Raw genomic sequence first — 14,263 nt, forward strand, 5'->3', positions numbered from 1 at the left:
CATAACTCATAGAGAATGAACTCCAACACTTAAGCCCTGAACTTAGATATTTAGATGAATTGTATGTTTTTAATCAGTTTCTCATATTCCAACTTTGCCCTGAGAGTCAGTTTTTTACTTAGTTCTTAACCCGTCCGCTGCGATTATCACGGACTTGGCTTTCACTGGTAGCCTGGTTACATAATATAGTCCCAGGTCCACCTTTACCCTCCTCCTCGCCTCACCCAGTGTCCTGTGGCTGAGAAGTGTGTATTTACCCACAGGGAGTGCTCGTGGGGGTAAGAAGCTCTCACATCATACCCTGGAGATGGACTGAGGGTGCTGGCCTGCTGCTGCCGATGATGCCATCAGGGGAGTCTGAACCCTTGTACCCCCTCAAGATAAGCCCAGATTGATTTTCCTGTTGGCGTGAAAGATTTGCATAGGCTATATATATATTAAAAAACAAAAAAATGAACTAAATCAATGATGATGATGCATGTGGATGTGCATCATGATCAGTGTGCATGAGTGAGCAGATGCAGCCCACTAGTGATGAGGGTGGCAGGGCGTACAGGTAACTCTCGATTTACGCGAGTATTGTGTCCTTGAAGAGGTCATTGCGTAGATCAAAAACAATTTAGTATATCAAACAAGAGGTAGGTTTGTACCTTTATTGCCTACTGTATCACTCTGACTCCTCTCCCTCGCGTGGTTCCTCCTCTGGCTGTCCTTCCCCTCGTGGTAGCTCAGCAGCGAGGGTGTTGTTGTTGTTGTTGTTGAGTAGCGTGGGTACTGTATTGTTGTTCAAGTGGCGCGGGAAGAACTGAGCTCAGCTGTGTGGCCGCGGCGCCATGTGAGTCCAGTTGCGTGAGACATCTGGTGGCCAATCCATAAAATATCGCGTATAAGTGAAAAAAAAGCGTGTAAATTAAACATTTATTTGGATTTTGGGCCATGCGTTATTTCAAGAATGCGTAAACCAAACTCGCATAAATTGAGAGTTACCTGTATAGCATATTATTTGCCCTTAATGGCCATCAGGAAGGGAAGATTGAAGCTGTGTTCATGGTGCAGCAGCTGTCTGGTGGCCTCCCAAATGAACACCACTGAGTGCCTGGATGTTTTCACTGTGTTAATACAGTTTCTCTAATGTCTGGTGGCCATACTGTTTTTAGCCAGAAGTGCTCCAGAATTTTTTTTATAAAGCTTGTCACTGATTTTTCATTTAGTTTAAAATTTACTGTTGAATTTTAAGCTGGCAATGTAGCTGTTCTTGTGTTATATTTCATTTTAATTGCCTTTTTTTGAGTTGTTTCAGTGATTATTTTTCATCCAGTGGACATCAGCAGACTTTGCTTTACTATGCTGTAGTGAAGAATACATTGTGATATGTATGATATTGTCTCTTTTCCTATTCAGCCTCAGTTGAAAAAATGTCATTTTGGCAGATTAACCCGGCAGTGTCGGCGGACCCATTTTTGGGCTCCCGCGAATCGGTCCGCTGAAACAGCGGACCCCGTATGAGGCTCGGCTCAAAATGCCTAATTCAAGCTAATTGTAGGCGGTTGCGGCATAGAGCAACCCACCATGCATGCCCTGGGTCATTGTGGTGGGTGATTGATCTTGAGGTGGGCTTATTTGTCATAGGTGGTGCTGTAAGGTCATGGCAGACTGAATTAGCTATCCACACAGTAATCACTTGTCAAATTATCTAAGGTAGACAACAAGCGACTCTCGGCTAGGTGCCGTGCGTCACGAGACTGTTTATTTTGTAACAAACACCACCCAACAAGAATGGAGTTTGAGTAAAAGTAAACATTTTAACGGCCTTATGGTTATGAGAGGAGCACTCTGATGTACGTTCCTTGCTCTTTTCTTAGTCTCAAAATGCAGTGTAATGTTGACGTTTCTCGGCCACTTCTCGGCTTTCCCGCAGCCCAAGCCCACGGGTTAACAATTACTGTTATTATTACTGCTCTTCAAGGCTTGCAGTGACCTGAGACCTAGAGTGACATAAGCACCAAAGTGTCTTCAAATGCTCAGTAATAACTGCATGGTGTCAGCATTCTGAGATGCAGGTTTTCCTACTTTGAAGACTTATTTATTTATTTATTTATTTATTTATATAATTTTACAGCAAAGGAGACAGCACAAGGGCACACAAAAAAGGAAACTAAAAAAGAAGCCCGCTACACGTATTTTTTTATTTTTACTCATTTTTCTTGCTTAGAAGGACCATTAAGAAATATGATCCCCGCTGCTACCGGGTTAAGGCCCTCCCCCACCCAGGCCCTCCTTGGCCCATTTCACCAAGGCATTTATCTCTCCTCATGTATAAATCCAGGATCAATTCATTTCCAAACTGCATACACTCACATTTGCACACAGCTCATGATCCACTGAAGCCTGTTTAGTGTAGTGTGGCGACTATGCCTGATGAACGAGCCCCCCATAACCCACTTAGCCAGGGGGGTAGCTCTTTGGCCGACTCGGTAGGGAGTGGCTCTCCTGTCATGCTGGTCGCGGGTTCAGTCCCAGGCAGCCGGGGAATACCCTCTCCTTGCCGTGATTAATTTCTCGTGTGTTTCGAGATACAGACATGTGGGGCCGAGAGAGTAATAGAAAAAGAGATAGAAAATCTCTTTATTAAATTAGGACCTCTTGGGAAATATACTAATTAAGTCCTTGATATTATTATCATTTCTATGAGAATTTTCCTTTTCACTTTTCTTGTTCATGCGTTTTTTTATTTAAACATTAACATTGGTAATGGCTTGCTCCATCATTTGTTTCTCACACGCCCGGTATCTCAGGGGTAGAGCGTCTGGCTCACAACCAGAAGGACCAGGGTTCTAATCCCTGGCTGGGTGAAGATAAGTTGGGTTTATCTTCTTTCACGTGTAGCCCCTGTTCACCCAGCAGTGAGTAGGTACGCAAGGAGTTGTGACCTCGTTGTGGCGGTGTGTTATGTATGAGTGGTCTCAGTCCACCCAAAGATCGGCACTATGAGCTCTGTGCTCTCCCGTAGGGGAACGGCTGGCTGTCTGACCCGCAGCAGACCAAGAGCTGATTACACTGGAGAGCACAGTGGTCACCCAGCAGACCCGCAGCAAACACCAGAAAATGAGAAAAATTGTCCCTCAATGCTTGAAGGACGGTTACTCTGGGCTGCTCCACGTGGCTGCTCCATCTGCCGGGGCCGACGATGCAAGTCTCCCTTTCAGGTTGGTGAGCCTCTGCCTGTCTTGCCCCCCTCATGAGAATGATGCAAAGAAAACAGTGCCCTTATATTGGCTCGGGTGTCTACAGCCATGTGATACCAGTGTTGTAAATATTTTCAGCTGAGAGGAAAAACGATGGTTCAAGCTACAACAACAAAAAAAGGTGACAAATAAACATTATATATATATCACTAGTTACATGGTGAAGATGATGTGCCAGCCACTGGAGTGCCCCCCACACATGCCTCCTCAGCTTGACTGGTGGTGGGCTTTGATCAAGGAGCCTCGAGTTAGTGAAAACATAAAGTAGGCCGCATACACCGTAGCATCATGCATATTTTAAAGTGTCTGATCTTACTAAACTCTCAGTGTTCTGTACTCATGATTTCCCCGTGACAACTCATCTTGGGTAGGCGGTGGCTGAGTGGTAGCATGCTGGGCCCACATTCACCGCGTGATGGACGACGCGGGTTCGAATCCCCACGCTACCACCTCGCATTTTTCAGTCACCGCCGAGTGGCTTAAAACTACCCACATGCTGTCCTGAAGACCACCCATCAACCCGGACTCTAGAGGAAACCGTCCAAGTGAATCAAGAACGAGTTCCGGGGGGCAGCATGAGCCAAGAGAAGATGGCGCCACTATAAACACTTGCCTGCGCCATGACGGGCTGGGGCCGACCACCATCCAGGCCCCGCAAGCAAGCCTGCCGGCGCCATAGACGTAGACATGTAAAAAAACAACAACTATGACCTCATTTGACATTGCCAAAGTTTCTCCGTAGAAAATGTCCTCACAAACTTGAATCATATATTACACAGATACCCAAAAAATTATCATTTGAATAAAAAGTCAAATTAGATTTAAAAAAAACGGATTTAAATCAAATAAATCTATTTTTTAATTTCTCCAAACCTGTAAGATGCACTGTGGGCATATCTGCATCATTATATACACGGTTACTTCAGGTCTTGAGGGAGCTCAGAGCCTGTATCCTTGGGATAAAGTCTTTTTTTTTTTTTTTTTTTTTTTATTATTTTTTTTTTTAATCACGTCTACGCCTATGTCGCCGGCAGGCTTGCTTGAGGGGCCTGGATGGTGGTCGGCCCCAGCCCGTCATGGCGCAGGCAAGTGTTTATAGTGGCGCCATCTTCTCTTGGCTCATGCTGCCCCCCGGAACTCGTTCTTGATTCACTTGGACGGTTTCCTCTAGAGTCCGGGTTGATGGGTGGTCTTCAGGACAGCATGTGGGTAGTTTTAAGCCACTCGGCGGTGACTGAAAAATCCCAGGTGGTAGCATACGTGGGGATTCGAGCCCGCGTCGTCCATCACGCTGTGAATGTGGGCCCAGCACGCTACCACTCAGCCACCGCCTACCCATGTAGTGCAAGAACTTTGATCTCTTCCTTCTCTTGCAGAATTCACCACAACCAAGTGTTACCAAGTGAGGCGAGGATGGCCCAGGGCACCACCACCACCATCGCCACAGTCACCTCCAGAAAGCAACACCGCATCAATTTTTTTTTTTTTTCACAGCTAAGGAATCGGCTCAAGGGCAACAAAAAAGGTGTGAAATAAAAAGCCCGCTAATCGCTGTTCCCACAAAGACAATAGTGAAAGGTGGCCAAAAGAGAGGTCAGTTTCCTTGGTTTGATCTCTCCTTATACAGTAATGTTTTGTTAGGTTATTTTTATTTAACCCGGTGGTAGCAGCGAGGATCATGTTTCTTAATGGTCCCTCTAAGCGAGAAAAATGAGAAAAAATCATCACTCACACAAACCATTTCATAATATATATCAAAGCATTTGTGATCAGATTATGTATCATCTATTTTTGGGGGCTTATATCATGGCACAAGTTTGGCCTGTTGCTGCTACACGGCAAAACCACAAATCTGGCCCGTCGCTGCAACCGGATTAAGTTGAGGGTATCATCAAACACATGATGGCCAGCGCTTTGCAGTATAAATCAACAAAGAATTATCTCACTTAGTTGTATAGAAAGTCTCATTAGTAAGGAAGCATATATGAATTTTCTGAGTCAAGACCTGTAGTAACTGTCTTGTTTTTGTTATGTTATGTTAGGCTAAGTTTAGGGTATCTTCAAACACATGATAGCCAGCACTTTACAGTATAAATCAACAAAGAATGACCTCACTTAGCTGTATAGAAAGTCTCATTAGTAAGGAAGCATATAAGAATTTTCTGAGTCAATCCATATAATAACTTTGGGGTTTTGATAGGTTATGTTAGGTTAAGTTTAGGGTATCTTCAAACACATGATAGCCAGCACTTTACAGTATAAATCAACAAAGAATGACCTCACTTTGCTGTATAGAAAGTCTCATTAGTAAGGAAGCATATATGAATTTTCTGAGTCAATCCATATAATAACTGGTTTGGGTTTTGATAGGTTATGTTAGGTTAAGTTTAGGGTATCTTCAAACACATGATAGCCAGCACTTTACAGTATAAATCAACAAAGAATGACCTCACTTAGTTGTATAGAAAGTCTCATTACTAAGGAAACAGATATGAATTTTCTGAGTCAAGACCTATAGTAACTGTTTGGAGTTTTGATAGTTTATGTTAGGTTAAGTTTAGGGTATCTTCAAACACATGATAGCCAGCACTTTACAGTATAAATCAACAAAGAATGAACTCACTTAGTTGTATAGAAAGTCTCATTAGTAAGGAAGCATATATGAATTTTCTGAGTCAATCCATATAGTAACTGTTTTGGGTTTTGATAGGTTATGTTAGGTTAAGTTTAGGGTATCTTGAAACATGATGGCCAGCACCTAATAATATAAATCAACAAAGAATGACCTCACTTAGTTGTATTGAAAGTGTGATTACTAAGGAAGCATATATGAATTTTCTGAGTCAGGACCTAGAGTAACTGTTTGGGGTTTTGATAGGTTATGTTAGGTTAAGTTCAGGGTATCTTCAAACTCCCTTCCTTGTCCATTCCCTTGAGGTCAGTTCCAGCAGTATTTATTTAGCCAGAGAGCTTGTAATATGGCCATAGATAAGTGCTTGCTTGTGCTTGTAAATTGTATGCCTTTCATTTTTTCTTCCTTCTTTTCTGTTTAATCTCTTTCCCCTCCTCCTCTTCCTTATCTCTTTTCCTCTTCCTCCTCCTCTCCCTTCCTTCCTCCTCCTCCTCCTCCTCCTCCTCCTCCTCCTCCTCCTGAGAGAGCCCGGGTTCGATTCCCGGGCAGAGCGGAAAAATTTGGGCGGCTTTTCTGATACCCTACGCCCCTGTCCACCCAGCAGTGAATGGGTACCAGGTATAAATCGGGGGTTGTGTCCCGTCTCCTGGGGTCTGTTCCCTTCTCCTATAATTCCTTCCCCTTCTGTCTCTCGCCGGCATATGACCACAGATGTTGTGTCCCGTATCCTGGGGTCTGTTCCCTTCTCCTATAATTCCTTCCCCTTCTGTCTCTCTCAGGCATATGACCACAGATGTTGTGTCCCGTCTCCTGGGGTCTGTTCCCTTCTCCTATAGTTCCTTCCCCTTCTGTCTCTCTCAGGCATATGACCACAGATGTTGTGTCCCGTCTCCTGGGGTCTGTTCCCTTCTCCTATAGTTCCTTCCCCTTCTTTCTCACTCAGGCATATGACCACAGATGTTGCGTCCCGTCTCCTGGGGTCTGTTCCCTTCTCCTATAGTTCCTTCCCCTTCTGTCTCACTCAGGCATATGACCACAGATGTTGTGTCCCGTCTCCTGGGGTCTGTTCCCTTCTCCTATAATTCCTTCCCCTTCTGTCTCTCTCAGGCATATGACCACAGATGTTGTGTCCCGTCTCCTGGGGTCTGTTCCCTTCTCCTTTAGTTCCTTCTCCTTCTGTCTCTCTCAGGCATATGACCACAGATGTTGTGTCCCGTCTCCTGGGGTCTGTTCCCTCCTCCTATAATTCCTTCCCCTTCTGTCTCTCTCCGGCACATGACCACAGATGTTGCGCTGCCACTAAACAAAACTTTCCAACTGTTCCCTTCTCCTATAATTCCTTCCCCTTCTGTCTCTCTCCGGCATATGACCACAGATGTTGCGCTGCCCACTAAACCAAACTTTCCAACTGTTCCCTTCTCCTATAATTCCTTCCCCTTCTGTCTCTGTCCGGCATATGACCACAGATGTTGTGCCGACTAAACCAAACTTTCCAACTGTTCCCTTCTCCTATAACTCCTTCCCCTTTCTCTCTCTCTCTCTCTCTCTCTCTCTCTCTCTCTCTCTCTCTCTCTCTCTCTCTCTCTCTCTCTCTCTCTCTCTCTCTCTCTCTCTCTCTCTCTCTCTCTCTCTCTCTCTCTCTCTCTCTCTCTCTCTCTCTCTCTCTCTCTCTCTCTCTCTCTCTCTCTCTCTCTCTCTCTCTCTCTCTCTCTCTCTCTCTCTCTCTCTCTCTCTCTCTCTCTCTCTCTCTCTCTCTCTCTCTCAAAACTATTACTCAACCTCATCCTTCTACTACTACTACTACTACTACTACTATTATTAGTACCACTACTACTACTGCTACTACTACTACTACTACTACTACTACTACTACTACTACTACTACTACTACTACTACTACCACTACTAGGAAAATTCAAATGAGGATCTTCTTTTTTCTCATACAAGTGCTACTTTTTCAGCTATAACTCAACGGCTACTCCACTTAGAGTAACCCCCTTTTACCCACACCTGGCCACACCCTTCCCCTAACACCACACCAAGGCACAAGCTTCTAACTTTTATACTTTTAGGAATATAGGGAAAAAAGTAATGATATATACCTAACACATATTTCATATCAAACCACTTTTTTTCTACAACTGCTACTTTTTTTAACTATAACTCAACTGCTACTCCACTTAGAGTAACCCCCTTTTACCCACACCTGACCACACCCTTGTCCTAACACCACACCAAGTTATAGTCTCCTAACTTGTAGACTTTTAGCAGGAGAAGCAAAAAAGTAGACATATATTACTAGGAAAATTCAAATCAGGATCTTCTTTTTTTCTCATACAAGTGGTACTTTTTCAACTATAACTCAATGGCTACTCCACTTAAGAGTAACCCCCTTTTACCCACACCTGGCCACACCCTTGTCCTAACACCACACCAAGTTATAGTCTCCTTAATTGTATAGTTTTAGCAGAGGCAGCAAAAAGGTCGACATATATCACTCAAAAATACTAAAATCCCACCAAATTTTTTCATCACTATCTCGAACATAAACCATTTGAACACCACCACTACTACTACACCCCCATTGACCACCCTTCACCCTCCTCCTCCTCCTCCTCTCTTTCTCTTCCTCCTCCTTTCCTCCTCCTTCCCTCCAGGACTTACCAGCCCTGCATCGTGCCATCTCCCAAATGGTGCCTTTCCTTTGTTTATTATAAATGTTAGGAAATGTTACACTCATTGAGGAATATACCATTACAAATGATATTATACAAATACAATACAGGAATAATACCAAACATATAAAAATAGACCTCCCCCCAAAATAGGCCACTACACAAGATGAACATGTGTTAGGCATTGCACTGAAGAACATAGGATACATTAGGCCATTCATTGCCTCCACACAAAAGATCAACTTATAAAAACATGTATTAGGCATTGCAGTAAAGAACATAGGATGCATTAGGCCATTCATTGCATCCACACAAAAGATCAACTTATAAAAACATGTGTTAGGCATTGCAGTAAAGAACATAGGATGCATTAGGCCATTCATTGCCTCCACACAAAAGAGCAACTTATAAAAACATGTGTTAGGCATTGCAGTAAAGAACATTGGATGCATTAGGCCATTCATTGCCTCCACACAAAAGAGCAACTTATAAAAAGAGAAACCAGTAAGACACTTGTTGTTGTTGGTACGGTGAATGTGGACCTCTGGTAACACAGTGAGCCCCTTCATGTGTGTGTGTGTGTGTGTGTGTGTGTGTGTGTGTGTGTGTGTGAGGTGATCCTTCATGGTCACAGCGTCACTGCCCTCAAAACTCCTGCCTTCTGGCTTTTTTAGAAGCAAAGCCGTCAATGACATGGTCGTGTGATGGCAGCTGTTTGCCAGTCTCCTGATTGATGCTGATTATTGCAAGTCCACTGAGGCCATCTTGTCCCATGGGTGGCAGGGCTTTATGAGCTTTAGCTCTGAAAAGCTCCTCTCTGTTGAGACCACGGGCACTGGGAGAGTGCCGGCAGTCTGTAGAGCAATCCACAGATTGGCGTAAAGTTCTTTTAGCTGATTTTTGTGGATGTTGGAGAGAAGCCACAGTGCAGCCAAGTCATCCGAAGGCACGGGCGACAAGTTGTTGACTTCAAGAGCCCGTGCCTTTCCATCAGTGTGGTTTTTATTCCCAGTGCTTAGAGTGGTACAGAGCTGCTAGTGGCATTGCTTGGACAACGCCTCACCAGCCAGTCTTATAAAGTTGAGCAGCAGCACTCCAAATTTGTCTCTGATTTCTGCCAGTGTTTGAAAGCTTTCCTTTAATGAGTCAATGGTGGTGTCCACAACCACGTTAAGGAATTCAGTTGGTAACCTCTTGATAGCCTGGGGCCTCGTAGGCAAAGTGTGTCTCTGTGCCTCTTAAGCACAGCATTCATCTGGTCACATACAGCAGTAAAGCTCTGTATCTTCTCACTGAGGTTGTTGTTGCCTTCATGAGGAGGTCAAGTGCTGCATCAGGCTGCCTTGTGGCAGGAGCTTGCTCCTTGCTTGGCCCCATTGTCATATGGCTGTCCTCTGCAGTTGTCAAAAGGAATATTCAGCTCCTCAGGCCTGTTCAAATCAAAGATGATAAACAAAGACCTGTGTTGTTTGGGAAGCCACAAGAAATCCTAGAAAGTGTTCCTTGATTTCCAGCGCTTCATCACTGTTGACAGTCCTTGTGACAACCAACATCTGGCTTGCGTCAGGAGTACCATGACTCAACAATACTTGGACCGTTTAATCTCAGCCACCACGGAGTCCAACATTTTCCTAGTGATTGAAGCAGTCAGCCCATTTTGTATCACATTTCCAAGGTAGCCGGAATGACTGGACTGCCCACGATGCTGCTTCATGGCAGGATCAAATTTGGCGAGCAGCTCCACTTCTTTTAAGGCATTTCCATTGTGTTGTTGGTACAGTGTGTTAGTAGACAATGCAAGATTTCTCTTTGCTAGAGATTGTACGATAGAGATCAGGCAGGTCAGGACATCCCTCCAGTGCCTCTTCTCTGCCTCTGTCCTTTGGCCTTGATCTATGGTTGTGTAGAGGCAGTTCCAAATCCTTCCATGTTGTCATGTGGCTGTGTTCTGGACTGCCTTCGTGACTTTTCAGAAGTGTGCCTATGTTTGTCCAGTAAGAAAGTCCCTCTGTCATTAATTTAACGTCCTTTCTGCAGCAAAGTACATGTTTTTTCTCAGTAGGTTAGCCAAGTCCACTTTCTCTTTTCCCCATTCACAGGAAATCAACACTTTGCTCTGTGAGCGTTTATCTTCTCCAGCTTTCTTCTTTTTTCTTTGCTGGGCACCAGAAGGGTGTATTATCCTTTTCCACGCCATGTCGCCGCCACTCCTCAGTCCACGCTGAGCCTGACACGGTGACGCTGCGCACAGCTTGCTGGAGGCAAAGCACTACATGTACGTTCTGGAGGCCTGATCCAAATTTCAGGAGAATATGGCAAAATACTTGAAAATATCTGAATTTCTGGATTAATAAAAAAAATTAAGTAAATCTATTGATACACAACACACATTTTAGTAATAATAATAAAAAAAAATAAGAAGAATGGCAGCTTGGGGGTCCCTATGCAACTGTTTGCACATAACAAGAAACATCCCTGAGTCTAGGCCATCTTGAGACACATGATAGCCAGCCCCTCATGGTATAAATCAACACAGAATGACCTCACTGTGTTGTATAGAAAGTCTCTTTAGTAAGGCAGCATATACGTATGAGTTTTATGAGTCAACAAGACCTGTAGTGAGTGTTTTGTGAGGACAAGTTTCTGGTACAGCCAGCACCTTATTAGTCTTTGACAGTCAGAGCTGTGTTTGGACGAGAAATAGAAGAACTGACAGCTGCAGTGCCTTCTGTAGAATAGATTGTAATGAAGAACCCAAACTTGGCAATAGATTTAACACATTGCAATTATCAGCTGTAGTGAACCTTCATACAATAGACTGATAGATACATAGATTGTTACATGGCTTATTCAACAACTTCATGGCTTGCAGTAATAGATACATCTGACATAGATATTATTATTAGTATTTTTTTATTTATTTATTTATTTATTTATTTATTTATTTTTCAGCATACAAGGACAATGAGGAAGAGGAGGAGGAGGATAAATAATTAGTGAGAAAAAAATATCAATGAAAAATAAGAGAAAATGAGAGAAAATGAAAGATAGTGATGAAAAAGACTGAATTAAATATTTACTACATATCTAGTACTACTGAAAAAAAGAGAGATACAGAATAAAGGGAGAAAGTGACTGGATTACTACTACTACTACTACTACTACTACTACTACTACTACTACTACTACTGCTACATCTGGTTATGGTAAGTGTCAACTGTTTTGTATTGTTATTATCATTATTATTGTTATTCTCTCTCTCTCTCTCTCTCTCTCTCTCTCTCTCTCTCTCTCTCTCTCTCTCTCTCTCTCTCTCTCTCTCTCTCTCTCTCTCTCTCTCTCTCATATTCTCAACTCGCCGATAATTCTCTTTATTTTGTGTCTTGATTTTGTTATAATGTTTCTGGTGACTGTTATTGTTGTTGTTGTTGTTGTTGGTGGTGGTGGTGGTGGTGGTGGTATATGTATGGCTATTATTTTTATTATTATTATTAGTGCTACTACCGGTGTTGCTGCTGCTACTACTACTACTACTTCTACTACTACTACTACTTCTATTACTACTAATAATAATGATATTACTACTACTACTGCTAATAATAATAATAATAATAATAATAATAATAATAATAATAATAATAATGATATTACTACTACTACTACTACTACTACTACTAAAACCATTCTATCAAAATCATGTAATTATTTGTGGCCTCAAATATTTATCTCTGTAATTCTATATTCTTGTTTCTGAAGCGTATAGTAACCGTACATTGCATTCCCTAGTCCTCCTCCTCCTAATCTCTCTCTTCCATTGTTGTGTTCGGGCAAAATTTTCAGGCTGTTCTGGGTCGTGAGGCAGGTCAGGTTGTGGACATGGTTCAGTGGCAGTTGCCAGGTCACTTGTAACGTCCAGGTCATGGCGGGGTGACGTGTCAGGTGACCCGGGAGAGAGTGTTGAGGGCGGCCGTGGGGCGGGAAGGCTTGCCGACTATATAGTATTTCCACGAGAAACTGGCGGGTAGGGCAGTGGCCCGCACCCTGCCACACACTCAACACCTCTCGCTCCCTCTCATGTGTCAGCTGTTTACTACCGTTAAATGAATTTAATTAATTAACTGGATAACCCAATAAGGTCATATAGTTTTAAGATTGTTTCATTTTTAGGATAATAACAAAGGTTTTGTATGAATTCCACGACACTTGACGTCATCACCGCCATCACCAGGGCCGTTTGCATCAACAATTACTACACCACTGTTGAACCTCCACTTTTTTGTAACTGACTTTGGCGGTGCCTCAGTATTTACCCGCAGGCATAGCAGGAGGCAAGCATGAAGGCCTTGTTGTCCTTCCCTCTGCATCTCTTCCATTCAATTCTGTTTTTGCGAGAGAATAAGAGGAGAACAGTTTAGGAAGAGAAGAGGAGGAGCAGGAATATTTAAGAATGGACAGACAAGAGGAAACGGAAAGAAATAGGAGACTGAAAGAGGCTGGGAAGGACGGGACACTTTCAAGAGGGACAGAAGGAGGCAAGGAAAGAAGAGGGAGGGAAAAGAGTAAAGGACACTACGAAGGGAGAGAGAGAAGAAGGCAGGGAGGGAGAGAGGAAGGAAGAAGGAGAGAGGAAGAAGAGAAAGGGAGGGAGAAGGGAAGGAGGCAGGAAAAGGGAGAGAGGGAGGAGGAGGAGGATTTCTGCCTAGTATTTTGTGGGGTCCTGCTTATATATAACTTGACCTCCTTTAAGAAGCGTGTATCAAGACACCTCTCCACCCGAAATTGACCTCTCTTTGGGTCCAGTGTTGTTTGTAAGCTTGTAAAAATGCACTTTTAAATGATTCCTCCGTTTTGACTCAAGTATTCGCTCGTGACGGGCTGTCTTTGTCTGATACTAAATTTTTATGAGGAGACTTACTGAATGATATAACTCTAAGGGTGCGGCCACACTGCACGCTGGGAGGGCAGAGGGTAGCGGGATGCCTAGCGGGTGGAGGCGAGCGATGCCGTGTCCACATCGGAAGAGGGAAAATCGCGTTGTTTAGGTTTTGGTGACGCCCACTCGGTGCAATGTCATTGTCAAAATTCTCAAGAAAATTCCTTTTTAAGTGAGACTGTCTCTGAAAATAGATGACCTGGGTGTCGGCAGATCTTGCTGGGTTCTAACAAGCAGCGAGAAAGACGCGGTGAATTCCACAATATGTGCTGCCAAGCTGGCGTGTACGACGATGAGTTTTTTGAATGACTCCCGGAACACTGGACTGTTTGCTGAATAAACTGGAAGTGCGGCTGACCAAAATGATAACCATCTGCAGAAAATGAGTTAGTGCCGAACAGTGACTGGTCACAACACTGAGGTTAGGAAATGTTTGAAGTAAATCACAGCCACTCATATACAGGGCGTACTGTACATCAAATTTATTAAAGAAAGTAAACAAACCTGTTAGTGCAATGTAACAGTACTGCTGAATAACACCTCAAAAATAACTAACAAAAAGAAAAATAGCACTTATTATATCTTCACTGCTCATGACTGAGCTGGTGGCGTCCCGCAAGCCACTGAGCGGTTTTAACCGACGTGTGGGTTCACATAGCTGGGAGGGCAGCGGGTAAGCTTGGAGGGAACCCACTACCCGCGTCCGGTATGGCCACTCGTGTTAGATAACATGTGTTTGTTCTTGCCGCTGACCCGCTACCATAGCTGGGCACGATAA

General features: G+C 43.6%; 1 long non-coding RNA gene across 1 annotated transcript in view; it reads left to right on the plus strand.

Annotated features, from left to right (window-relative positions):
• The first annotated feature begins 51 nt into the window (after positions 1-51).
• LOC126994341 (uncharacterized) overlaps positions 52-14,263 on the plus strand; it is a 30,165-nt gene continuing 15,953 nt past the window's right edge. The window contains exons 1-2 of the long non-coding RNA XR_007749012.1: positions 52-4,838; positions 11,505-11,758. This is a non-coding gene — a long non-coding RNA (uncharacterized LOC126994341). The remainder of the gene's footprint in view (positions 4,839-11,504; positions 11,759-14,263) is intronic.

Source organism: Eriocheir sinensis, unplaced genomic scaffold (genome assembly GCF_024679095.1).
Source record: "Eriocheir sinensis breed Jianghai 21 unplaced genomic scaffold, ASM2467909v1 Scaffold777, whole genome shotgun sequence".
In the NCBI taxonomy this organism is placed as follows: Eukaryota; Metazoa; Arthropoda; class Malacostraca; order Decapoda; family Varunidae; genus Eriocheir; species Eriocheir sinensis.